This window comes from Oryx dammah, unplaced genomic scaffold, assembly GCF_014754425.2.
Source record: "Oryx dammah isolate SB20612 unplaced genomic scaffold, SCBI_Odam_1.1 HiC_scaffold_2, whole genome shotgun sequence".
NCBI classification, from domain to species: domain Eukaryota; kingdom Metazoa; phylum Chordata; class Mammalia; order Artiodactyla; family Bovidae; genus Oryx; species Oryx dammah.
In genome coordinates this window covers 144,273,326-144,300,570 of record NW_024070186.1, presented here as the reverse complement: position 1 = coordinate 144,300,570, position 27,245 = coordinate 144,273,326, and the positions used below count along the sequence as shown (strand labels likewise).

The window sequence follows — 27,245 nt, the reverse complement described above, 5'->3', positions numbered from 1 at the left end:
AGATGCAAAAGGTATAGAAAGAAATATTGGAGATTCAGCCTGTAAAATATCGAAAAACTTGAACATCAATTCAATACTTATAAATCAAATGCAAAAACAGGTATATCTGAACTTTCTTGCTAATACATATCCTTGTAATATTTTGTGCTGCCCTTTCTTTCCAGTTATTTAAGTATGCAAAGAGCCTCTTGATTAAAGTGAAAGGGAAGAGCAAAAAAGTTGACTTAAAACTCAACATTCAGAAAACTAAGATCGTCTGGTCCCATCACCTCATGACAAATAGATGGGAAAACAGTGGGAACAGTGACAGACTTTATATTTTGGGCTTCAAAATCACTGCAGATGGTGACTGCAGCCAGGAAATTAAAAGATTCTTGCTCTTTGGAAGAAAAGCTATGACCAACCTAGACAGCATATTAAAAGCATAGACATTAGTTTGCCAACAAAGGTCCACCTAGTTAAAGCTATGGTTTTTCCAGTAGTTGTGTATGGATGTGATAGTTGGACTATAAAGAAAGTTGAGTGCTGAAGAATTGATGCTTTTGAACTGTGGTGTTGAGAAGACTCTTGAGAGTCCCTTGGACTGCAAGAAGATCCAACCAGTTCATCCTAAAGGAGATCAATCCTGAGTGTTCATTGGAAGGACTAATGTTGAAGCTGAAACTCCAATACTTTGGCCACTTGATTCAAAGAACTAAAGACCCTGATGCTGGGAAAGATTTAAGGCAGAAGGAGAAGGGGATGACAGAGGATGAGATGGTTGGATGGCATCACTGACTCAACGGATGTGAGTTTGAGTAACCTCCGGGAGTTGGTGATGGACAAGGAGGCCTGGCATGCTGCAGTCCATGTGATCCTAAAGAGTTGGACCCAACTGAATGACTCAACTGAACTGAACTGAAGTATGGTTAGAGAGAACATCAAACCACAATATGAGAAAGTATTATTCTTGAAAAGTTAATGTTATCTTAAACATTATAAGATATTATATATTATCTATAAGATTGAAATAAATATTTCATTGAAATTAATAATATAATATAGGTCATATAAAATAAAAAATCACATTAAATGGAGTTTTTTCTGTCAGTAAATTTGAAGACAGTAAATTTGAAGACAGTAAATTATTATTTTTTAGATGTAGCTTAATTATCTTCTTTTTCAGAAAATTTTAAACAGTACATTAAAAATACAATGAATTAAGTATACACATTATTATATATAAAGTAGATAACCACAAGAACCTTCTGCATGGAACAGGGAACTGTACTCAATACACTGTGTGTTTGTGTGTGTGTGTGCTCAGTTGTGTCCAACTCTTTGTGACTCCATGGACTGTAGCACTCCAGGCCCTTCTTTTCATGGGATTTTCCAGGCAAGATTACTGGAGTGGATTGCCATTTCCTCTTCCAGGGGATCTTCCTGACACAAGGATTAAACCCACATTTCCTGTGTCTCCTGCATTGGTAGGCAGATTCTTTACTACTGAACCACTTGGGAAGCTCTATTCAGTATCCTATAATAACCTATAATGGAAGAGAATATAATAAAAAATAAATTTATTTTTATATATACATGTATAATGGAATCACTTTATTGTACATTTGAGGTTAACACAACATTGTAAATCAATTATATTTTAATAAAACTTTTAAAAAGTTAATGAAAGACAAATGTCTCAAGTACCATGAAATCATGACGAGTGCATTGTGAACTCACAGCAAAAATATAACAAAATGTTTTTATGATTTCTTATTTTCATTTTGCAAGAAATACATCCTTCTATAAACTTCCAAACTCTAAATTAAGCATGCTTAAACATCAATTAAGTATGTTTTATATGTTTTTATTTTTTTAACAAATATAGATGGGCAAATTATAGATAGGTCATATCTTTTCCCTAAAATTGTCAATATTAAAATTTAAATTGATACAAATCTGAGAGCTCAAAATTTTATGCAAAATTAGTCAAATTTCTATTTTCAGAAATGAGAATTATTTTTTTAACTCTTCAGTGAAGTCTAGAAGCATTGAAAGTAAAGTCTTCAAAATGAAAATAGTTCATGAAGCTTAATATTTGACTCATGATATTGCTGCTGTTACTATTAGTGAGGTGGCAGGGGAGTTTTTATCTCTAGCCATCTGTGCTTGCCCCTTAGGAGGATGTCCTTCACATATCTTTTATCTCCCCAGGGCCTCCAGTGGTAATATTAAAAGAGATCCATTTAATTACACTTGAAATTATCTATTGCTAACTCCTTATATTTGAGGCATTCAACTAGGCTCAGGATGAAAGAAAGTTAAAAAATAATAATTTATGGACTTCACTGGTGGTCCAGGGTTTACATATCCATGGTTCCACTGTGGGCAACAGAGGTTCCATCCCTGTTGGGGAACTAAGATGACCACATACCATGTGATGGGGGAAAAAAAGATAATTTAACTAAAAAAAACCTTCCTTGTCAATGAGATGCAATTTCTACCTTTAGGAGATTAATAGAAGTAAGAACTTATGACACAAAGTATCATAATACAATGTGATGGCTGCAAAGATAAAATACAAGAGAACTTTCATAAAGTAATATGTGATTATTCCTTTTGATGGAGTTGGGGAAGGGAACCAGTCCATTCTAAAAGAGGTCAGTCTTGGGTGTTCTTTGGAAGGAATGATGCTAAAGCTGAAACTCCTATACTTTGGCCACCTCATGTGAAGAGTTGACTCACTGGAAAAGACTCTAATGCTGGGAGGGATTGGGGGCAAGAGGAGAAGGGGACGACAGAGGATGAGATGGCTGGATGGCATCACTGACTCGATGGATGTGAGTCTGACTGAACTCCGGGTGTTGGTGATGGACAGGGAGGCCTGGTGTGCTTCAATTCATAGGGTTGCAAAGAGTCGAACACTACTGAGCAATTGAACTGAACTGAACTGAACTGAGTATCACTTTAAAGAGAGGACATTTGAGCTGGACATTGATAAGGAATTTAACTTTCTGAATTATCAAGAAAGTAAAAGAATATTCACACAGCGGAAAATAATATGCAAAGTCAAAGAAGATGAACTCATACTGATTTTCATGAATTTCAAGTATTTTGAAGTCACCACACACGCATTGTTAAGGGGGGCTCAAAGAAGATGTGGCTAGCATGGTGAACAGGAAGTTGATCTGGGGTCAGCAGACCACAGAGACCTCAGAGATTCAAGAAGTACTTGAATTGTATCCCACTGGACTACAAAATGGAGAAAGTTTATAAAGGCGAAAAACCTCAAAATACATTTTTTTAATCAAAAATTCTAACTGGAGCTGTCAAGAAGTAAAGATGTTTGTTAAGCAAGGATGTATGGGGATTCAAAATGATTACATATATACATGGGGAGACCGTGAGACCATAAAGTTGTAGCTGAAACTTTCTAGCAAATATTGTTTAGAGAATAGCTGGTAGTATCCTTGATTTTGATAGAGGTCAGAAAATGCAAGTTTTCAGTGATGAAGTAATATGTCTGAAACCACAATCTCAGTGGTTACTTGACTCCACTTTGGAGACCTGAAATGTTACTTTACTTTTATTTTAATTGCATTCTTTCTTTAATGGTCAAAGCAAATGTACAATGCATGTTTGATAGGTCATAAGACAGGCTTTTCTAGTTAACATAAAGTTCAGTCCAAATCATATATAAACCAGAATGACTTCTCCATACCTCTGTATGTGAAAATCTCTTCCATCATATTCAATATCTTACAATAGTGTCACATATTTTACGTAGTAAAACATGAAGCCCTTATATCAGATGAAATGCCCTTTATGGACTGATTTACAAGTTCCTCCTCTATGTTTCACCTCTGACTATTTGCAATGATCACCATATTGGTATTCCTCTCATAAACCTCAGGGATTTTGCACATAATATATCATTTGCCTAGATCGTTCTCCATTATATCCATCTGTATAACTATCATACTTTCGATCTTTGCTCAAATTTCACTTTTATGGTAGAGTCTGTCCAGGGAACCTATTTCAAATTACAACAGTCTCTCTAACTCTACTTGCTGCTCCTCATCATTTACACACTAAACCTCCTTATCTTGATATCTTTCTTTATTCCATATCACTTCAGTTCAGTTCAGTCGCTCAGTCGTGTCCGACTCTTTGCGACCCCATGAATCGCAGCACGCCAGACCTCCCTGTCCACCACCAACTCCCAGAGCTCACTCAGACTCATGTCCATCGAGTCAGTGATGCCATCCAGCCATCTCATCCTCTGTTGTCCCCTTCTCCTCCTGCCCCCAATCCCTCTCAGCATCAGAGTCTTTTCCAATGAGTCAGCTCTTCACGTGAGGTGGCCAAAGTACTGGAGTTTCATCTTTAGCGTCATTCCTTCCAAAGAAATCCCAGGGCTGATCTCCTTCAGAATGGATTTGTTGGATCTCCTTGTAGTCCAAAGGACTCTCAAGAGTCTTCTCCAGCACCAAAGTTCAAAAACACTTATATCAATTTAAATATAATGTATTCATGTATCATGCCTAGTGAAAATAAAGGCAAGAATTTTAATCTACTTTGTTCACTGCATATGCCAAGTTCTTAAAACAAGATCTGTTACACAGTATATGTGGAAATCTATTTCTTATATTAGTAAATAGTTAATTATGATGATATAAGTGTTGACTGAAATTATATACTATGATCACTGAAGTAGAGGATTATTGGAAAGCAATGGTTAATAGGAAGATTTGATGTTTTCCTTTTTCTGTCATCACCTGTGTTAATTACTGTCAGACAAGTCACTGAGCATAGGTCTCAATAACACATATCATCAGTTAAAAAACACTAATAATAAAAGAGAGCCTTAGGCCAGATTATTTCCAATTTCTTTTGGGTTTCATATTGTATCATTCATAAGAATGCTATAGTTTCATCTTACAAAGAACTAGAGTGTCCTAAATGTTAAACAATCAATAAACAAACCTTTAAACACATAACATTTGAAATACATAACAAATACATAACAGATGTATTCTTTCATAACAGTGAAATAATTCCTGTGGAAGGAATTAATTTGTAGACTATTTTTATGATTTTTAAATATTCACATGATAAGTTTATGACTGAGTTGCAAAATATAATTCTAGGAGTAAAAAGAAAAATGAGTTCTACTGCCATCTTTTCTCTAGTAGAAGTACAATAAACGTAACTATAAAAATTAAAATCCATTAATGGGTCACATTGTGGTTAAGTGCAATGAGAAATGATCTTGTGGGGTTGTTGAAGGACACATCTGGAAGGAGACCATGCAAGTGAAATTTATTATTATTCTTGTTAGTTTGACAAATGAATCTATAGTTGGCAGTGGATATTGACTTTCAGAGTGAGCAAAATGGATGACCTAAACATTCACAAAATTTTTCTGGTAAGAATAAGATGTTAATCCAATAATAAAGCTGCCAACACTTAGTGGATTTCCAGTATTTATGAAAATGCTGCCTTCTCTATCTGCATGGTAAGTAGAAGAGGGTATAGTTTATATTAATTTATATTTTCACTAAGAAGTTTTTTTAAAAATCCACATATCATCAATTCAGGAAGCCCTTGAAAACTGAAGGGGAGATTATATACATCATATTGGCTAACTTTTCACATTTATTAAGTGTTAGTGACTTTGATTTAATATTAGTATTGAAGTACAGCTAAATAAAATCAATATGATAAATAAACATGTATAAAGGATGATGCAAGATTCATTGAAATATATTCACATAAGTGACATATAGTTTGAAGTTAACCCAAAACATTTTTTAAAGCTCTATTTTCTCATCCATGTATGAAGTAGTTGTCAATGCATGTCTCCCTAAGTTTCCCCTTTATATCAGGATAAAGCAGGGGGAAATGTTATCTGCAGGCACAACATTGTTAGGGAATGTCCTGGGTGCTTAAATCAAAAGCATAGAAAGGAGGAAACCTGGGAAAAAAAAAATTATAGATCAGTTTTGAGTGTAGAGACAGAGGGAATTCGAGGCAAAATGTTCATAAGTAAAGGTGAGGATATTGAAGTCAGAAAATGAGTTGAAAAGGCACCTCTATTACATATTTTTTAGGTGGGAAATGATAAACATGCATGGACGGTTCACACAGCTATGTTGAAAGGAGAATTAGGCCAAATGTATATAACATGAGTCACACAGACACAAAATGCTATTTTAGCCAAATTCCCAATATTATATCTGTGAAATAGAATATTTCCAACTTATATTACATAGAATGATATCTGAAAGTGAAAATATTAGTCATTCAGTCATGTCTTATTCTTTGCAATCCTACGGACTGTAGCCTGCCAGGCTTCTCTGCCCATGTGATTTTGCAATCAAGAATACTGGAGTGAGTTGCCGTTTCCTTGTCTACAGAGCTTTCCCAACCAGGGATGAATCCTAGTTACCAGTGTCTCCTGCATTGCATGTGGATTGTTTACCTGCTGAGTCATCAGGAAAGTACTGGTGGCTCAGGCAGTAAAGAATGTCCTGCAATGCAGGAGACCTGAGTTCAATCCCTGGGTCAGAAAGATCTCCTGGGAACAGGAGGAAGGAATAGCTACCCATCCAGTATTTCCTGGACTTCCCTGGTGGCTCAGATGGTAAAGCGTCTACCTACAGTGCGGGAGACCCAGGTTCAGTCCCTGGGTTGGGAAGATCCTCTGGAGAAGGAAATAGCAGCCCACTCCAGTACTCTTGCCTGGAAAATCCCATGGATAGAAGAGCATGGTAGGCTACAGTCCATGGGGTCGCAAAGAGTCGGACACGACTGAGCGACTTCACTTTCACTTTCCAGTATTTTTGCCTGGAGAATTCCAGGGACAGAGGAGCCTGGCAGTCTACAGTACTTGGGGTCACAGAGTCAGACACAATTTAGGGACTAAATGATAAGATTAGCTTAATCTCATCTATTCAAAAATTGCCAGAGGCATCCAGGCTGAACTCTCTCCAGAGAAATCTGAGTCCAAAAGAAAAACTTAAAAGAAAACTATCACTTGCAGAGATGCTCTTAAAGATTGACTAGAGGAAGTTTATCAAACAAAAAAACAAATGATAAAGAACTCTTCAGTTGCTCAGTTGTGTCTGACTCTTTGGAATCCTATGGATTCCAAAGCCTGCAGCACACCAGGCTTCCCTGTTCCTCACCAACTCTGGGAACTTGCTCAAACTCGTGTCCATTGAGTCAGTGAAGGCATCCAACCATCTCATCCTCTGTTGTCCCCTTCTCCTGCCTTCAATCTTTCCCAGCATCAGGGTCTTTTCAAATGAGTCAGTTCTTGGCATCAGGTGGCCAAAGTATTGGAGCTTCAGCTTCAGCATCAGTCCTTCCAATGAATATGTAGGGCTGATTCCTTTCAGGATGGACTGGTTGGATCTCCTTGCAGTTCAAGGGACTCTCAAAGAGTCTTCTCTAACACCATAGTTCAAAAGCATCAGTTATTTGGTGCTCAGCTTTCTTTATAGTCCAACTCTCATATTTGTACATGACTACTGAAAAAACTGTAGCTTTGACTAGAGAGACTTTTGTGGCAAACTAATGTCTTTGCTTTTAATATGCTGTCTAGGTTGGTCATAGCTTTTCTTCCAGGGAGCAAGCATGTTTTAATTTCATGGCTGCAGTCACCATCTGCATCTTTGAGCCCAAGAAAATAAAGTCTATCACTGTTTCTATTGTTTCCCCATCTATTTGCCATGAGGTGATGGGACTGGATGCCATGATAGTAGTTTTCTGAATGTTGAGTTTTAAGCCATCTTAAAAAGTTAAGAACATAAACCACAGCAGGATCCTCTATGATCCACCTCCCAGAATTCTGGAAATAAAAGCAAAAATAAACAAATGGGATCTAATTGAAATTAAAAGCTTCTGCACAACAAAGGAAAACATAAGCAAAGTGAAAAGACAGCCTTCCGAATGGAAGAAAATAATAGCAAATGAAGCAACTGACAATCAACTAATCTCAAAAATATACAAGCAACTCCTGCAGCTCAATTCCAGAAAAATAAACGACCCAATCAAAAAATGGGCCAAAGAACTAAATAGACATTTCTCCAAAGAAGACATACGGATGGCTAACAAACACATGAAAAGATGCTCAACATCACTCATTATTAGAGAAATGCAAATCAAAACCACAATGAGGTACCACTTCACACCAGTCAGAATGTCTGCGATCCAAAAATCTGCAAGCAATAAATGCTGGAGAGGATGTGGAGAGAAGGGAACCCTCTTACACTGTTGGTGGGAATGCAAACTAGTACAGCCACTATGGAGAGCAGTGTGGAGATTCCTTAAAAAATTGCAAATAGAAATGCCTTATGACCCAGCAATCCCACTGTTGGGCATACACACAGAGGAAACCAGAATTGAAAGAGACACATGTACCCCAATGTTCATTGCAGCACTGTTTATAATAGCCAGGACATGGAAACAACCTAGATGTCCATCAGTAGATGAATGGATAAGAAAGCTGTGGTACCTATACACAATGGAGTATTACTCAGCCATTAAAAAGAATACATTTGAATCAGTTCTGATGAGATGGATGAAACTGGAGCCGATTATACAGAGTGAAGTGAGCCAGAAAGAAAAACACCAATACAGTATACTAACACATATATATGGAATTTAGGAAGATGGCAATGATGACCCTGTATGCAGGACAGCAAAAAAGACACAGATGTGTATAGCGGACTTTTGGACTCAGAGGGAGAGGGAGAGGGTGTGATGATTTGGGAGAATGGCATTGAAACATGTATAATATCATGTAAGAATCGAAATGCCAGTCTATGTCTGATGCAGGATATGACACGCTTGGGGCTGACGCGCGGGGATGACCCAGAGAGATGATGTGGGGAAGGGGGTGGGAGGGGGGTTCATGTTTGGGAACGCATGTACACCTGTGGTGGATTCATGTCAATCTATGCCAAAACCAATACAGAATTGTAAAATAAAAATTAAAAATAAATAAATAAATTAAAAAAAAAAAGTTAAGAACAAAAAATAACTATTAGGGAAAAGATGGACTTGACATACTGATAAAAGGAACAATCAACAAAGGTCCTAATGTGTAATTGAAAAAGATGTTCAATAATATGTTTACTGAAAAAAAAGACACAGTTTCAAATACATGAAGCAAATGCTGATGGGGATATAAGGAACAGATAAACCCACATTTATTGTTGGAAGAATAAACATCCCAGTCTCAGCAACTGATAGAAGTACTAGACAGAAAATTAGCAAGAATGTAAAAGAACAATGGGCTTCTCTGGTGGCTCAGTGCTAAATAATCCACCTATGAATGCTGGAGAGCATGTTCCATCCCTGGGTTGGGAAGATTCCCTGGAGAATAAAATAGCGATATATTCTTGCCTGGGAAACCCCATGGACTAAAAAGCCTGGAGGGCTACAGTTCATGACGTCACAAAGAGTTGGACACGATTGAGCAATTAAAATTTTCGCTTTCAGTTTCACTTCATATTTAATAAGATTAATCCATTCTAATAACAGAAAGACTTGAAGATGGGAAGAAAAAGAAGAGGGACAGGAGGAAAAGGAAGGGAAAGATGAAAGAGAAAGTGTAATATCAATATACCTATTACATGTATTTTCTTCTCAATTTCAAAATTAATTTTCTCCAGTTCTTTTGAAATCTTGTGTCTTCTCAACTAATAGGAGGAAGGAGAAAGAGATGGATGCATGTGTAAAAGCACTTGTAGTTGGAATCTAAAGTGTTTTCTGTCTGATGCTTTCTCTTTAAATAAGATTATGGTTTGTAAGTAGGGGATGGGGATGGGAGAGAAAAGTAGAAGTAGTGGTCAGAGGTTGAAGAGACTAGAATATGGGAGTGGATGGGAGTGGAAATTACTGGAGCAAGCTCATTAGAGAAGTGGAATAGGGTATGCATGGCTAAGACGGTAATGAATCTATCTGCAGTTAGGGAGACCTGGATTCAATCCCTGGGTTTTTCCTGGAAAATCCCATCGACTAAGAAGCTTGATGGGCTCCAGTCTATGGAGTCACAATGACTTGGATACAACTGAGCAATTGAGCACCTGTGTAGCAGTATTGAGTGCCCCAATGATATGGTGAGCTGGATACCTTAAAACATTTTGGAACTTATACATGCAGCTGAATGACTTATTCCAGCAGGAGTCATCAAGTTAATGTGAGTATCAGATCATATTTGGTAAATATGAAAGAAGGTAAAGTGATGGCTAGATCCAAAGTTAGTGTTAATCAAGAATAGATAAGTCAAATGCAAATACATCAAAGAACTATAAGATAATAATATATTGTGATTGACAACATTATTTCAATTAAAAATGTATGCTTTATTACAGTTATTTTAAAAAACATTTCAACTATCATTATCTGAAAAAACATATTCTTTCAATTCCATTGAGCCTAAGAAATGTTTCTCTACATTAAAACCAGTAGACATAAATTACATAGACTCTGTGGCAACTCTGTGTGGTTCCTAATTTTTCTCAAAGTTGACATTATAGAGCATCACACTTGTTAATACATATGTTTTTAACTCTCATTTTGAACTGAACTTCCTACTTATCCCTCTTCAAATTTATTCTTGTCATTTAAAATCTAGAAAATAAGTTTGCACCTTAAAGTAGCAGACAAGCTCTGCTTTCCAGCTCTTCTCTAAAATCTGAGTACTCTTGTTTTTTAAAAGACTCAATATAAAGCTTGTACTTCATGTCAATGTATGGCAAAAACCACTACAATATTTTAAAGTAATTAGCCTCCAATTAAAGTAAATTAACAAAAAAGTAAAGCCACAAAAAATATAAAGCTAATTAGGATTGAACATGAAACATCATCAGAGATTATAGAAATGCAGCAGATAAAAAAACACATTCTGAACAAGAGGTTGCCATGCTTTCCTCCAAGGGGTCTTCCCAAAATAGGGATCAAACTCAGGTCTCCCACATTGCACAGTAGATTCTTTACTGTCTGAGCCACCCAGGGAAGCCCAATTAAGAAGCTGACTTTTATTTTAACTCAGAAAAATTGCTTCAGAACTATTCTGCTGTTTACCAACACTGCATAAATATAAGTACTTAGAGAAATAATTTTATCATAGCTTTTAAAAGACAAGATAATTTAGACATCTGTGAAATGATAGGCTACTACTAATCACTCAAATATTTACTTAAAGCAAATTTTAAAGCCAACTTGTCTATGTGGATACAATCAAACACTTTCCATATAGTAATCAATGTTGTCACAAAACAGTATTTTCTGAAGTTCTCTTAGCCCATTATATTGTCATGTTCAAGGAGATGTAATACAACCTCCACATGAGATGATCTGACCAATGGAATTTTTTTTTCTTCTAATTTACAATAAATTCACATGAAACACACAAACTTACTTGTGTTATTATACTACTAAGGTCAGACAAAAACATCATCATATTCTCATCCTGTTAAAAAATAGCCCATTTAGTTGTGTATCATGCCAGCATACATTTTAAAATAATACAAGGACCTGATATGCTATTTACATGATTTCAACATCACCCTTATTCCTAAAATAGTATACATGTCGAGAGACAAAGAACAAGAGTTGTGTCATATCTGTGCTATAGTTCATGCTGAGGTCTCTGCTGTTGCACTCATTGCTCTAGTATTGATGACTTGTTATTTGGAAGTAATGTGCATATTAGTCAGTGTTGGTGTCCTTTATGTTCCTAATTGACCTGACATTGGCCAAAGATTCACCTCAGGAAGGTGAATTTATATCAATTGCATTAGAACATTGAACACTTCTCATAAACTTGTGGTTAAGCCTTTAAAAGACATTGCACAGTTACAGCAATTCAAATTTATAATTTGGATGCCAACTGCCTCTGTCAACTACAGTTATTCCAACCCTTCTTCAAATATAGATAACAACTGTCAGTGAAACTCTGAAGAATTTCTCTCTTGCTGTTTAGAATCACTTCTCTGTGACTCCCTGCAAAACTGACCTTTGAGAATCCTACCATTCATTCTTTGCCTGTGGTCCTTGCAGCTCCATGTTGAGTGAGAGCAGCTTAAATGCTGGCAGGTTTGTTGCATCCTTGGCTCTGAGACTACACCTACTACTCAGGTGCAGTGATCAGAGTTAATGCTAATGGAATGGAGCAAAATGTCATGGCCTCAAATTCTAGATTTTTCTTACATGGTAACATGAACTTACAGAACTCTGTTTGGTCTGGGGATTGATGCTTTTTCCATCAAAATATTTTGTCTCTCCTATTCCCATAATCCCAATAAACTCTGGTAGGTGATAGTATCTTAATGCTTTATAGTTCTAAGAAATAGACCTTAGAGGATTTGGGGGACTGACACAGCCAGAATTCAAACACATTTATGATCCTATCCAGAAAGATTTCTGTGCACAGAGTCAAAAAAGGATAAAACAAGTAATATGTTGGATTTTATCTTTCAAAAAATAAAAGTATAAGAATTAGCTTTAAAAAGGGATATACACACATATGCATATATACATATATATATATATATACACACACACACAAATATGAGGAGATAAGCATTAGTCAAGAAAATGAATGTTTTATAGTTATCGGTATTGATAGTTCCAAAATGTTTATTTATCTTTCTAAATCATGCTCTTAAAATGTCTTTCATAAAATGGCCTGAGGCAGTGTGTGTGTATATGTGAATAAAATTAGTAAATTCATGTCTTAACTGGTACACCACTGTACAATATTTATGAAAAATGTTAGGCCATGTGAAGTGGATTTTAGTGAAAAGAATCAATATTTAAATATGAGATTAGTATTTGGATTTTAAGATGGCTGGATGGCATCACTGACTCGATGGATGTGAATCTGAGTGAACTCTGGGAGTTGGTGATGGACAGGGAGGCCTGGCGTGCTGCGATTTATGGGGTGGCAAAGAGTCAGACACGGCTGAGTGACTGAACTGAACTGAACTGAACTGAACGAACTGATAATACTGTTAGTCTTATATGTCAACTTGGCTAGATTATATTAACTATTTAATCAAACAATAACTTAAATGTTAGACTTAGATGTAAATGTATATTGTAAATGCTGTTAATATCTATAACCTGATGATTTTAAACACAAGATATTAGCTCTTTAATATTGGTGGACCTTCCAGACTATAATGTAACAATCCTACTGGAGTTTCTGGCCTACAGGAATCCCTACACATCTCAAACTTTTCAGGACCTACTATCATGTGAACCAATTTCTTAGTTTCTGTCTTCCCTCCTACCCTGACTCCCACCTCTTTCACACACACTCTATTTTTGTTTCCTATGGAGAACTGAACTAATAAAAATAAAATTGAACTTTTAAGATTCAAGCAGTAGATATGCATAGTAACCTTAAACCATCTTTGGAATAATGCAGATAGAAGAATTTCAACAAACAGGAGAGGCCATTGTCATCACTTAACAAGTTTTCCTTCTTCCAGAAGGACTATCCTTGAAGAAAGTCCTTTTGGACCTAATAACTAGAGTGGGAAGCTGGAGCTGAGGGAAAGTAGTGTGGAACAATGAGGTTGGTAAAAAAGCAGATCATTCAACAATAAAAAGGAACAACTCCCTTATATACACAGCAACATAGTTGAAGCTTGGAAGAATTATTCTTAGTGAAAGAAGCAGATACAAAGATAAAACTATATGATTTCATTGTGAAGTTTTAGAACAAATCAAATTTATTTATAGTGATAGAAGTAAGAACAGTGGTTGTTCTGCGATGGTAGGAATTGATCGGGTAGGAGCAGAGAAGGAACTGTCTCGAGTGATAGAAATTCAGGTTATGTAAGTATATATAATTATCAATATTGATCATATTGGGAACATAAGATCGAGTTTCATCTATAAATCAAATTTCAATTTAAAAGAAACAAAAAAACTTATGATGTTGCTATTATAAGTGTGGAAAAATGTGTAGCCCTTAAGATACATTTTTAAGGACTTTTTAAGCATATAGGAAATGTTATGAGACAATGTTATATATTGTCTATTATATGTATATGGACAGTATTGATAATTCTTTTTTTGTTGAGAAAAACCTGTAGATCTGCATAAAAAATATGGTAATGAAATGTGGGATAATGTCAGGATAATATGTAGGATAATAAAATATAGGATAATATCAGTTGTGATATTCTGTTGGTGAGATTTAAGAACTATTAAAACATGATGCCAAAGTGAGTGTACATGGCACATTTATGGCTGTTTCTAATTTATTAGTCTTCCTTTTCCAATGACTGTATGCTTTGGGAGGGCTAAATCTATTGTTCACCTTGACAGCACCATAACGTAGCATCATTGCAGCAACTCAACAAAAGTAATCAAACCTTTATGCTTGGGAACCTTCACTCTACACTCTTGCCTTTCCTGTTTCTGTCCTTGAAGTATCTGTGATGGGCACCCCTGATAGTGAAGACAACCTAGTCATGAGGGCCTTCAAGTACTATAGAAAATACATTGAAGCCTAAGATACTGTTCAGCCTCTCAGTGTCTGACTCTTTGTGTCCCCATGGACTGCAGCACGCCAGACTTCCCTGTCCTTCACAACCTCCCGGAGTTAGCTCAAACTCATGTCCGTTGAGTCCATAGTGCCATCCCACCATCTCATCCTATGTTGTCACCTTCTCCTCCTGCCTTCAGTCTTTCCCCAAATCAGGGTCTTTCCCAATAGGTTGGCCCTTTGACTCATTGGAAAATGAGTCTAAGATATACATGCCTTTCAATTCACTACAGTCCATAGGAAAGTAGGCTTTTCCCTGGTATGATAAATCTATGCCTTACTGACTTTTTTCAGAGTTCCCTTCTGGAGGTTTTAATAAGACTTTCTTGAAGTGGTGCCAAAAGAATATAAAGAATCATTGAAGATCATCTGAACAGCCCTTCATTCCCCTTCTGTGACCACTGAAACCTCCCAAACACCACCCTAAATTGTCCTTTATTCTCCATGTCGGTGACAAGCATCCCAGTGACAGCCCTCAAGTGCTCTCTTGTAGATAGCCACAAGGTCCTGCACAGCCAAAGAGATCTGTGTAGGTACACACCATATCATACTACTTCCCCCTCACCTCTCCTCATGCACAATCCAGTATGGCTTACAATCCACCTTGGCTGTTCTTGTACTTCTCTTAACATCTGAGCAATTGGCCCTGCTCACACTCTACCTACCCTGCCATCTTTGCAGGTTTTCTCTGACCCCAGAAACTGAGTTCTTAGAGTCTTTTCTTTATACGTGAAATGTTCTTCTCTTGACACTCCTGGAGTGTCTTCTTTTTATCTTGTAGCTCTCAGTTGAAATGCCACTTTCTTAGTATTTTTCCATTGTCCTACTATAATCAACTGCAAAGCACATTTTTCATTGTTAACTCGACCTGCTTCTCACTAGAACATAAGTTCTATGGGTTCACAGATTTTATTGGATGGTGTTTTCCATCACTGCCTCACAAGCACCTAGAACAATGCTGAAGTCATCAACAGATATTAATAGAAACTCATTAGATATTTTTAAAGTAAATTCATATAAATGAGTGCAATAATGCACACATACACTCAGTTGAATAGGCTCAAGTGTGTTGGCCATTCTCCACATTTGTTCTATACTGCTTTCTGGCCTGCTATGTGTCCAGAAGGCTGACTCCCCTGAACTGCAGTACCCAGGCCCTCTGAGTGCCTGCTACTCCTACCAGTAGTAAATGGGATGACAGGAAGGCAGGGATGTGGCAAGAGTTTCCTCTGTTTGCCCTGCTTTGCCTTCCATGATAAGAGCTCTTCAATGGATCCTGATGACAGCACTTCTTCTCTCCTTCCCTTGAGTCTTTCCATCCCATGTCAGTTTCCTATCCCTGTTCTCAGCTCCAAGAATCTGTACCTTCATCACAATATCTTCATTTGCACAATTTGGGATGAAGTTTTCCTTGTTGGAATCTTATCTGATTTCAGGGAACTCTCTTTTTGTGTGTGTACAATTTATATGTGCCTGTGTCTTCATGTTCAGTCATGTCTGACTCTTTGTAACCCCATGGACTGTAGCCTACCAGGCTCCTCAGTCCATGGGACACTCCAGGCAAGAATACTGGAGCACTTTGCTATTTCCTCCCTCAGGGGGTCTTCTGACACCAGGATTGAACCTGCATCTCCTGCACTGGCAGGTAAATTCTTCACCACTACACCAACAACAGGATATAATTTATGGATCTTTCTGTTTATACAAATTGTGCACAAATTTTTACGTTTTCTTTCTTTTTAAATTTCTAGATCTCTGTATTTTTAAAATTTTCTCAGCTACTGGCATAAGTCTTAAAAGAGTCTCATACATGTATTGTGGTATGTGTGTGTGTGTGTTTATGTGGGTTGTCATCAAAATTCTGGCTATGGATCCTAGGGAACTGATATGCAAAACACACTGTTTATTCTTCTCTACCCTAATTTTGAAAAAAAATAATAATATTTAAAAAAATATAGTAGCCAGTAATGACTACAAATAGGTATAAGAATAAGATGTTGATTTCAGCACATTTATTTTTTACTGCACCCAGCAAACACACATCTTATTCTAAATACTCAGTGTGTAAACTGATAAACCTTATAGCAGTGCATTAAATGTGGAAAGAAGGTAGCTATGATGGCATTGAGGAATAAAATGGCAGCAGTTTTCCTGGGAGAATGCAGAGCTGGATTTTTCTAATAATGTCATTTCAATGAAACAAACAAAAAAACTCATGTAGTCTGCAAACTCCTAGTGTAAGCAGGTGAAATACTTCCCAGACCATTGCAAATCCACTGATTAAGTTCTGGCACTTACATCTGTGGTGGGGAGGAACACATGTCCCACCCTTGCCCCAGCAAACTTTGTGTGTATATTCTATTGAAGAAGATGAATATGCTCCAGAGAAAATGAAATTTTCACCAACACCCCATAATTCACTTGTGTGTTGGGTAAACTCCAGAAATGTTAAATAGAATGACATTAATGTAAAAGCAAAATTTCGTAGTCAATCCAACTGAACAACAGATCACTTATACAAGTAATAGGAAAAAAAAATCCATCTCACTAAGCTAAAATAAATAAATTTAAGAAAGACAAGTGAATTAGAAAATGGTAGCTTGAAAAAATCTTAGATCTTTACTCTGGGATACTTTCACTGTGGGGTGGTGTTTGTGCAAATAACACTTGCACAAATAACAACATCTATATAGCACTGATCTATGAGTTATATGCATATGCATATATGCATGATATGTGAGTTGTACATAGTTATATGCATCCTTCCAATGGGATCAAGGTGATTACTCAAGATCTGTGCATTTTACCAGGTACATATGAAACATCACATTAAAAAAAAATGTGTCACATGAGACAAAATAAAGGTTTTACCATTTTAGAGTATGGAAAAATATGATGCAGCCAAAACAACAACAACAAAAACAACACAGCCTTTAGAAATATTTTTAGTAACATGGTAGCTGGAGAGGTTTATGATTGGATGAAAATTCTTTAAAGGCTATATTGAAGTATATATAACAAGATCACACTTTTACAGAAAAAAATGTATGTGTGAATAAATAATGGAAAGAAATTCAAGAAAATGTCTCTGGTTGGTGGGACTGTGTGTAATTTTAATTTTCTTTCTTTAAATTTTACTATGTTATTCCATCCAGGGATTGAACATGCATTCTTTTCTAATCAGAAAAAAACAGTGCTTTTTCTTTTTTAAAGTAATATTTTACAGCATGTATCTTGCTCTTATTCAAGTTGCATGGCTTTAGTTTTCTGTTGTCATAAAAAATTGCCACAAGTTTAAAGCCTTCAATCATATTAATTTAACAGCTCACAGATCTATCTGCTCTACTAGTTTCTCTTAGATTTTTATTCTGGGATACTTTCACTGTGGGGTGATGTTTGTGCAAATAACACTTCACTGTTCAATTTGTTTCCCAAATGCTCTCAACTCTCCTAAGAGCAATGATTTATTAGTTAACTGGAGTTACAGTTCCCCTTGAAAACTTGATGGAAATGGTGGCCCTTTCTTAAGCTAAATACATATGTAGGCAAAATTGATATGACAGTGCATATCCTTGGATAATGTCCACACACCCTTAACCCTTGCTTTGGAGAATGTTTCTATGAAAATAGCATACTGATACAAACCTTGTAAATTGATAATATTACAGTTTTAACTATTTGCTTTTTGCAAAGTAAATTCTGCATTTTGACTTTAGCTGTCAATTGCGCAATAGGGTCAAACTTTTCTACATATTGTCTTTAATTTTATCTACCAAGTGAGAAGATGTGTCTAATCACTTAAGAGTTCATGCAAATTTAAATGAAATAAACATTCAAGCAAATAATTTCTGTCCTTTAATAAAAGTTTACTTAAGACTCAACCTGACTACTCCATCTATTTTATAGTGACCTTTCAGACCAAAGGGGAGGTACACCGCTGATGCAGGTATTGTAATGCTGACATTGAAACTGGTATTTAAGTTACTTTACACATTTGTTGCTATTGTTGTTTTTCACTTGCTAAGTTGTGTCTGACTCTGTGACTCCATGGACTGTAGCATGCTTGGCTTTTCTGGTCATTGGATTCTCCAGGTAAGAAAACTGGAGTGGGTTGCCATTTCCTTTTCCAGGGAACCTTCCTGGACCAGGGATTGAACCTGTATCTCCTGCATTGGCAGGCACCAAGTATAAAACCTGAAGGCTGAAATATTTTACTCCTCTATAACATTAAGGACACATCTGTAACAGATTAGGTGCTATAAACCTATAAAAGACGCTTACAGGAGTGCCTTGAACACTGGCACTCACTGTCTCCAAAGTGTTTTGTTAATGAAGATAAAGAACAGTTGAATTAAAAATATTGTGGCAAGAAAATACAGCTATATTTTTTTAATCCTTATCAAAATGTCCTAAAATACTAATTAATAATATCAAAATTCAAATAAGTAATGACTGATGAATTCAATACTAGGCACTAAAGTTTGGTCAGGAAAATATTTTTAATACTACAAAATAAAATATACATAAAATTTAAACTCAGTGAATTCAAAGTAATGTTAAATACTCTGCTGCTGCTGCTGCTGCTAAGTTGCTTCAGTCTTGTCCAACTCTGTGAGACCCCATAGACGGCAGCCCACCAGGCTCCCCCATCCCTGGGGTTCTCCAGGAAAGAACACTGGAATGGGTTGCCATTTCCTTCTCCAATGCATGAAAGTGAAAAGTGAAAGTGAAGTTGCTCCATCGTGTCCGACTTAGCGACCCCATGGACTGCAGCCTACCAGGCTCCTTTATCCATGGGGTTTTCCAGGCAAGAGTACTGGAGTGGGGTGCCATTGCCTTCTCTAGCATAAATGAAAATAATAATAGTTAATTCATCTTCAACTGTTTGCCAGATACTTTTACATTATGTCCAATTATCACAGAAATTTCACAAGATTCAATTATCAGAGTTTTCCAAGAACAGAATTGAAAAGCAGTCAATTTAAGTGTCAGGCCTGTATAAACAGGTGCAGAGAAGATGTAAAGTCATGTCTATCTAGACGGTCCTTTTACAGAGAACCAAGATTTGTTGTCAATTTTATGGCATGATTATATTGAAATAGATAAACTACTTGGTGACAGTTACTTCTTTCACTTGTTTATATAGTTAGGGAAAAAGTCATCTTCAAAAATTATTTTAACTGAGAATAAAAATTATCTTTTGTTTTCACTTATAACAAATTATTTCATCTTTAAAAACCATCAAATGTTACAAATGGCTCTATGACTCCTGATCTTTAGCCACATTGCCAAAACAGTATCTAATTCTCAAAGTAATCTTGTTAGAAATCTAGAATATTACTCTTATTTTCTCATCATACAAGACAAAAAAAAATTTATAACTCTGTTTTTAACTGCAAATTTTAATGTCTCACTTTATGCCACACAGCTACTGTGCAGCATTCCTATTGACATATACTCAGAAAGAGTCTTAATATTTTTAAAACTAAATAATCTGATTATGACTGTTACTCTACATGATGCAAATGAGATTTTGCTGTTGTTGCTTTTAGTTTTTTGGTTTTTTTTCCCCCCTGATCTCACAGCCTGAACTAACAGTCAACATTCACCAGGGTAATAATTGAAAGAGAGGGGGGGAAAAAAAAAAAACTGAAAGAGGGAAAAAAATGGTCTGCATGTTTTGGTTGCAAATAATGAAAATGCTTTTATACCAAAAAAAAAAAAAATATTAAGAAATGTTGAAATTATGACATTTCCCTGACATAAAGTTACACATAAGACTAATCCTAGCAATTGGACTTTCCAATGAAATTACAAAAACCATTACAGTGTAAAAAATAAGAGATTTCCTTCTTTTTATCCAGTTTTATTTATGTTGAGTAAAGAGAAAATTTTGAGCACCGCTTTTGGTAAAGAAAGTAAAAGAAGGTATGAAAGAGGTAGAAAAAACAAAAACCGTGACATGTTGGCATCAATACTACTTTATTATTAATTTCTTTCCTTTTTTTTTAATTTTAGGGAGTCAATAGAAGTCAAGAACTATGAAAAGCAACTGTAGGAAATAGAACAGAAAATTACTAGGAAGATTTATTTATTTATTTATTTACTTTTTCTATTAAATGATATTTTAATATACTGATATTAGTATAACTGAAAAAGTAATAAACTTTTGAATAAAATTCTTAAGTTGAAATCAAACATTGAGGCTACATGTTCAGATTTACAAGTAGATAGAAGCTGAAAAATGTAATAGAATCATATTTATATCTGCACTTTTAAAAGACATATGATATAAATAACACATACCTTATTTTTTAATGTTACCAATGTTTCTTTTTTTTTTTTTTAACTTTATTTTACTTTACAATACTGTATTGGTTTTGCCATACATCAACATGAAACAGCCATGGGTGTACATGAGTTCCCAATCCTGAACCCCCCTCCCACCTCCCTCCTCATACCATCCCTCTGGGTCATCCCAGTGCACCAGCCCCAAGCATCCTGTATCCTGCATCGAACCTAGACTGGCGATTTGTTTCTTACATGATATTATACATGTTTCAGTGCCATTCTCCCAAATCATCCCACCCTCTCCCTCTCCCACAGAGTCCAAAAGTCTATTCTATACATCTGTGTCTCTTTTGCCGTCTCGCATTACTAGGAAGATTTAAACTTGAGCTGGTTAATACACTGAAAACTAAAGTGTTTTGTGAAAATCAGATACTTTATAACTATGTCTAACTGTCTCAAAAAAAGCTATATTTTCATGGAGTTCAGAGAATCTTATTTTAAACAATTATCTCCTTGATGGAAGAATCTTTCACTTTGCCAGCAAATTTGCTTCATCTCCTTTCATTTTCAGTCCTGCTCTGTTTGACACATCATCAACTGTATCAAATTAGGGAGAAATGGCAATTGTATGAATTTGTAAAAATCTACAAAAAAATCTCTGCTTCCATAAATAATGTCTAAAATGACAGCAAATTTCTTAGATAATTAGTAAGTGCATTCTTCATAATTCACTCAAACTAAGAGTCTGAGCAAGGGAAAAAAAGAATCACATTCTACTTAATACTAAGTAGAAATTTGGACATATCAAAAAATATTCCTGGAAAAAATAAAATTAATATATTCAAATGCAGTTATGAACCAGAACATTTCTCCCTTGTCAGTATTCATTCTAATTTCATAGCAACCATCTTATGTGTTAGAGTTTTTTCTTTGAATTATTAGAAAACTAGTGCCACAAAAAGAGATATATCTTGTGTTAATCACTATTCCCTGATTTTTTATTTGAGATTTAATTTTTTTAATTCATTATTTTGGACAAATTCAGCTCTCTATTTAAACAGTTAACAGTCTTGAAGCATTTTATTTGTTTTATAGGTGAACTAGATTTAACCTTTGGATTGCTGCAATGAAATATTAAGCACAATGTTCTTAGATCTTAATAAGAGTGTTAATTGCTCAAAATCCTTGTAGCATGTTTTTCCATAAAACTTTAACAATGAGACTCTTTATAAAAGCCAGTGATGTTCCCCTCTATGGAATTTGCAAACTGTATGTACCTTTTAATTCATTCTGTGTTCTTCGGTAGAACTCTCCTGAACAATAACACATTGTTCTTAGCAAGTAATCAAAAAACAATGCTTACTTGATTCTATAATATTGAGAAAAAGTGCTGGAAATGATTTATACTGAATAATTAAAACCAGAAGGCAGCAATTTAATTCTATCTAGTTCTGTAGAGGAGGAAAAATAATCTTCCCTTTGCCCTTCTGAATTTTTGGCTGGCATAGCTGTCACAAAAATTAAATTAATAAGTGAAAAGTAAATAGAAGTTTACTGACATGTATACATTATTTATACATGGAAGATATCCATGAAGAATAAGTAATGTTCCAAGGTGACTTAGAGTTCAGGCTTAGATACTATCTTCAGCTAAAGATGAAGGAAAAAAAGCTGAAGGGGAGAAGAATTATGGAGAGGTGACAAAGAAAAGCATAGTTATGGGTTGCTATGCATATTTAAGTGAAAGCCTTATCAATTGATAAGAATCTAAAGTTGTTTCCATGATAAATTATTGTGTCCTTTCTGGTAGAGAGAGGAGAAGTGACACTTTTGAAAATTAATGCTTTGCTTTTAGGACAATGGGAGGAATGCAGGGACCATTTCTTGTATTAGCTTCTTTCCAATTCCCTTTAGCTCAAAATAATCCTGATGCTTAAGTGGGGTTAACATATTCTGTCTCCCTTCAGTTTCAATGACTGAACTTTGGTATGAGATTGGTAACACTGGTATTCATTAAGTTTAATGAACTTAAACTGGAATGAATGTTGAAATTCTGATCAGAAACTACAATTCTGCCCTCAATTTCAACATTCTCACACCACCAAGCAATTTTTAGACACCAGCAGAGTGCCCTACTGTTACCAAGTCCTAGCTCAGTCTGCACAATGCACAACAGAGCAGTTAACAGAGAAGAAATTTTGAGGCCAGGAGTACAAAGGCAAGTTGACAGAGAAGATGGCAAACAAATGTCTCAGAATAACCATCTTGTCTGGGTTTGGATCCCAAGTTCTCTTATGGGGGGAGGAGTTGAGGAAGTAAAGACAATTATCTTGCAAATATCTACTGAAATGGCTAAACTCAAGGAGGGGATGTGGCAATCTCTTCCAGTAGAGTGTCAGGGCTCCCTGAGGAAGGTCATTCTGTATAATTGTTATGGTTCAGTTAGTCCTGTCTGAATCTTCAGGTCCCATGGACTGTAGCAGGCCAGGCTTCCCTGTCCCTCACAATATTCCAGAGTTTACTCAAATTCATGCCCATTGAGTAGGTAATGGCATCCAACCATCTCATCCTCTGTCGTCGCCTTCTCCTCCTGCCTTCAATCTTTCCCAGCATCAGGGCCTTTTCCAATCAGTCTGCTCTTCCCATCAGGTGGCCAAATTATTGGAGTTTCATCTTCAGCATCAGTTCCAGTCAGTCACTCAGTCTGTCTGACTCTTTGTGAATCCCTAAGACTGTAGCTAGGCATGCCTGTCATCACCATCTCCCAAAGCTTGATCAAAATATTGTCAATCAAGTTGGTGATGCCATCCATCCATCCTCATCCTCCTGCCTTCAATCTTTCCCATCATCAGGACCTTTTCCAATGAGTCAGTTCTTTGCATCAGGTGGCCAAAGTATTGGAATTTCAGCTTCAGCATCAGTCCTTCCAATGAACATCCAGGACTGATCTCCTTTAGGATGGACTGGTTTGATCTGCTTGCCATCCAAGGGACTCTCAAGAATCTTCTCCAACATCACAGTTCAAAAGCATCAGTTCCTTGGCATTCAGCTTTCTTTATATTCCAACTCTGACATCCACACATGACTGCTGGAAAACCATAGTTTTTACTAGACGGATATTTGTCGTGAAAGTAATGTCTTTGCTTTTTAATATGCTGTCTAGGTTGGTCATAGCTTTTCTTCCAAGGAGCAAGTGACGTTTAATTTCATGGCTACAGTCACCATCTGCAGTGATTTTGGAGGCCCCCAAAAAGGTCTGTCACTGTTTCCATTGTTTCCCTATCTATTGCCATGAAGTGAGGGGACCAGATGCCATGATCTTAGTTTTCTCAATGTTGAAATTAAGCTAGCATTTTCACTCTCTTCTTTCACTTTCATCAAGAGGCTCCTTAGTTCTTCACTTTCTGCCATAAGGGTGGTGTCATCTCCATATCTGAGGTTATTGATATTTCTCCCAGCAATCTTGATTCCAGCTTGTGCTTCATCTGGCCCAGTGTTTCGCATGATGTACATTTCATATAAGTTAAATAATCAGGGTGACGATATCTTGATGTACAGTCTTGATGTACTCCTTTACCAATTTAGAACCAGTCTGTTATTACGTCTGGTTCTAACTGTTGCTGTGTACCGATTTCTCAGGCAGCAGGTAATGTGGTCTGGTATTCCCATATCTTTAAGAATTTTCCACAGTTTGTTGTGATATACATAGTAAAAAAAGCTTTGGGGTAATCAATAAAGCAGAAGTAGATGTTTTTCTGGAATTCTCTTGCTTTTTCTATGATCCAAAATGCTGGCAATTTGATCTGTGGTTCATCTGTCTCTTCTAAATCCAGCTTGGACATCAGGAAGTTCAGGGTTCCATACTGTTGAAGTCTGGCTTGGAGAATTTTGAGCATTACTTTGTTCGCATGTGAGATGAGTGCAATTGTGTGGTAGTTTGAACATTCCTTGGCACTGCCTTTCTTTGGGATTGGAATGAAAACTGACCTTTTCCAGTTCTGTGGCCACTGCTGAGTTTTCCAAATTTGTTGGCATACTAAGTGTAGTACTTTCACAGCATCATCTTTCAGGATTTGAAATAGCTCAACTGGAATTCCATCACCTCCACTAGCTTTGTGTGTAGTGACACTTCCTAAAACCCACATGACTTCGCATTCCAGGATGTCTGACTGTAGAGCAGTGATCACACCATCGTGGTTATTTGGGTCATGAAGATCTTTTTGGTATAGTTCTTCTGTGCATACTTGCCACTTCTTCTTAATATCTTCTGCTTCTGTTAGGACCTAAAAGGTCTTGTAGGTCTTCACAGAACCATTCAACTTCAGTTTCTTCAGCAATACTGGTTGGGGCATAGACTTGGATTACTGTGATATTGAATGGTTTGCCTTAGAAATGAGCAGAGATCATTCTGTTGTTTTTGTGATTGCACCCAAGAACGGCATTTTAAGACTCGTTTGTTGACTATGAGGGCTACTCCATTTCTTATAAGGGATTTTTGCTCATGGTAGTAGATATAGTGGTCATCTGAATTAAATTTGTCCATTCCAGTCCATTTTAGTTCACTGATTCCTAAAATATCTCTTCTGTTTGACCAGTTCTAATTTACCTTGATTCATGGACCTAACATTCCAGGTTCCTATGCAATATTGTTCTTTACAGCATCAGACTTTACTTCCATCACCAATCACATCCAAAACTTGGCATTGTTTTTGCTTTGACTCCATCTCTTCATTATTTCTGGAGGTATTTCTGCCCTCTTTTCCAGTAGCATATTGGGTACCTACTGACCTGGGGAGTTCATCTTTCAGTGTCTTATCTTTTTGCCTTTTCATACTGTTCATGGAGTTATCAAGGCAAGAATACTGAAGTAGTTTGCCATTCCCTTCTCCAGTGGACCATGTTTTGTCAGAACTCTCCATGACCCGTCCATCTTGGGTGGCCCTACATGGCCTGGCTCATATTTTCATTGATTTAGACAAGGGTGTGGAGTTAGACAAAGCTTCAGCATCAGTCCTTCCAATGAGTATCAGAGTTGATTTCCTTTTGGATTAACTTGTTTGATCTCCTTGTTATTCAAAGAACTCTCAAGAGTCTTCTACAGCACCACAGTTTGAAATCATCAGTTCTTCAGCACTCAGTCTTCTTTATGGTCCAGCTCTCACAACCATATATGACTAGTGGAAAAATCATAGCTCTGATTATGTGGACCTTTGTAGGCAAAGCAAAGTTTCTGCTTTTTAAGATGCTCTCCAGGTTTCTCTTAGCTTTTCTTCCAAGGAGGAAGATTTTGTTAATTTCATGGTTGAAGTCACCATCTGCAGTGATTTTGGAGCAAAAATATAAATAAAGTTTCTCACTGTTTCCATTGCTTCCCCATCTATTTATGATGAAGTGATGGGACTGGATGCCATGATCTTAGCTTTTTGAATGTTGAGTTTTAAGCCAATTTTTTTTTTCACTCTTCTCTTTTTCCTTCATCAAGAGGATCTTTAGTTCCTGTTTGCTTTCTGTCATAAGGGTGGTGTCCTCTGCATATCTGAGATTATTGATATTGCTCCTGGCAATCTTGATTCCAGCTTGTGCTTCATCCAGCCTAGCATTTTACATGATGCACTCTGCAGATAAGTTAAATAAGCAGTGTGACAGTACATAACCTTGATGTACTCCTTTCTCAAATTTGGACCAGTCTGTCATTCCATATCCAATTCTAAATTTTGCTTCTTGACTTGCTCCATACATATTTATCAGGAGGCAGGTAAGGTGTTCTGGTATCCCCATCTCTTTAAGAATTTTCCACAGTTTGTTGTGATTCACACAGTCAAAAGCTTTAATGTAATCAGTGAAGCAGAAGTAAATGTTTTTTTTTTTTCTTTTTTCTGAAATTTCTTGGCCTGTATGATTATGATAACAAAAAACAGTGAAAATAAAGATTAAAGACAAAAACCAGATTGATCATGGAGTTAGAATTGACTCTTCCATGATACACTACAGTTCAACTCAATTTTGACACACCAGTTAGGATCCCACACCCATAGGTCTGCCCATTCTCCTTCATAGGCTAATTGCAAATCCAGGCTCTCACCTGTGCTTCTGACAAACTGTCTATAGACTTGAGGTTCTAAGGACTCCCTCCTTTGATTCCATTAATTCACTGAATCAGCTCACAGAATTCAGAAAATCATTTTACTTACTAGACACTTGTTTATTATAAAAGTGTTAGGTAGGTAGGATAGGGAAAAGGAGTCTAAAATGGTGGTGGTTAAAAAACAAGGAAGGGAAAAGCCAGTGGAAATAGAACAAAGGAAGGTCAAAGAAAGGTCCGAGGATCAGAGTGAGGACTTCAGGTAGAACAGCACTCCTGGCTGAGTCCAATTTGCATAAGGCAGGCCCAGGGGGAAGA

At 36.5% G+C, this 27,245-nt stretch overlaps 1 long non-coding RNA gene across 1 annotated transcript; it reads left to right on the top strand.

Moving 5' to 3' along the window:
• On the top strand, nucleotides 1-27,183 carry LOC120853551. Its single transcript, XR_005718805.1, has 4 exons — nucleotides 1-11; nucleotides 284-294; nucleotides 26,330-26,337; nucleotides 27,060-27,183. It is a non-coding gene; the product is annotated as an uncharacterized LOC120853551 (long non-coding RNA).
• The last annotated feature ends 62 nt before the right edge of the window (nucleotides 27,184-27,245 follow it).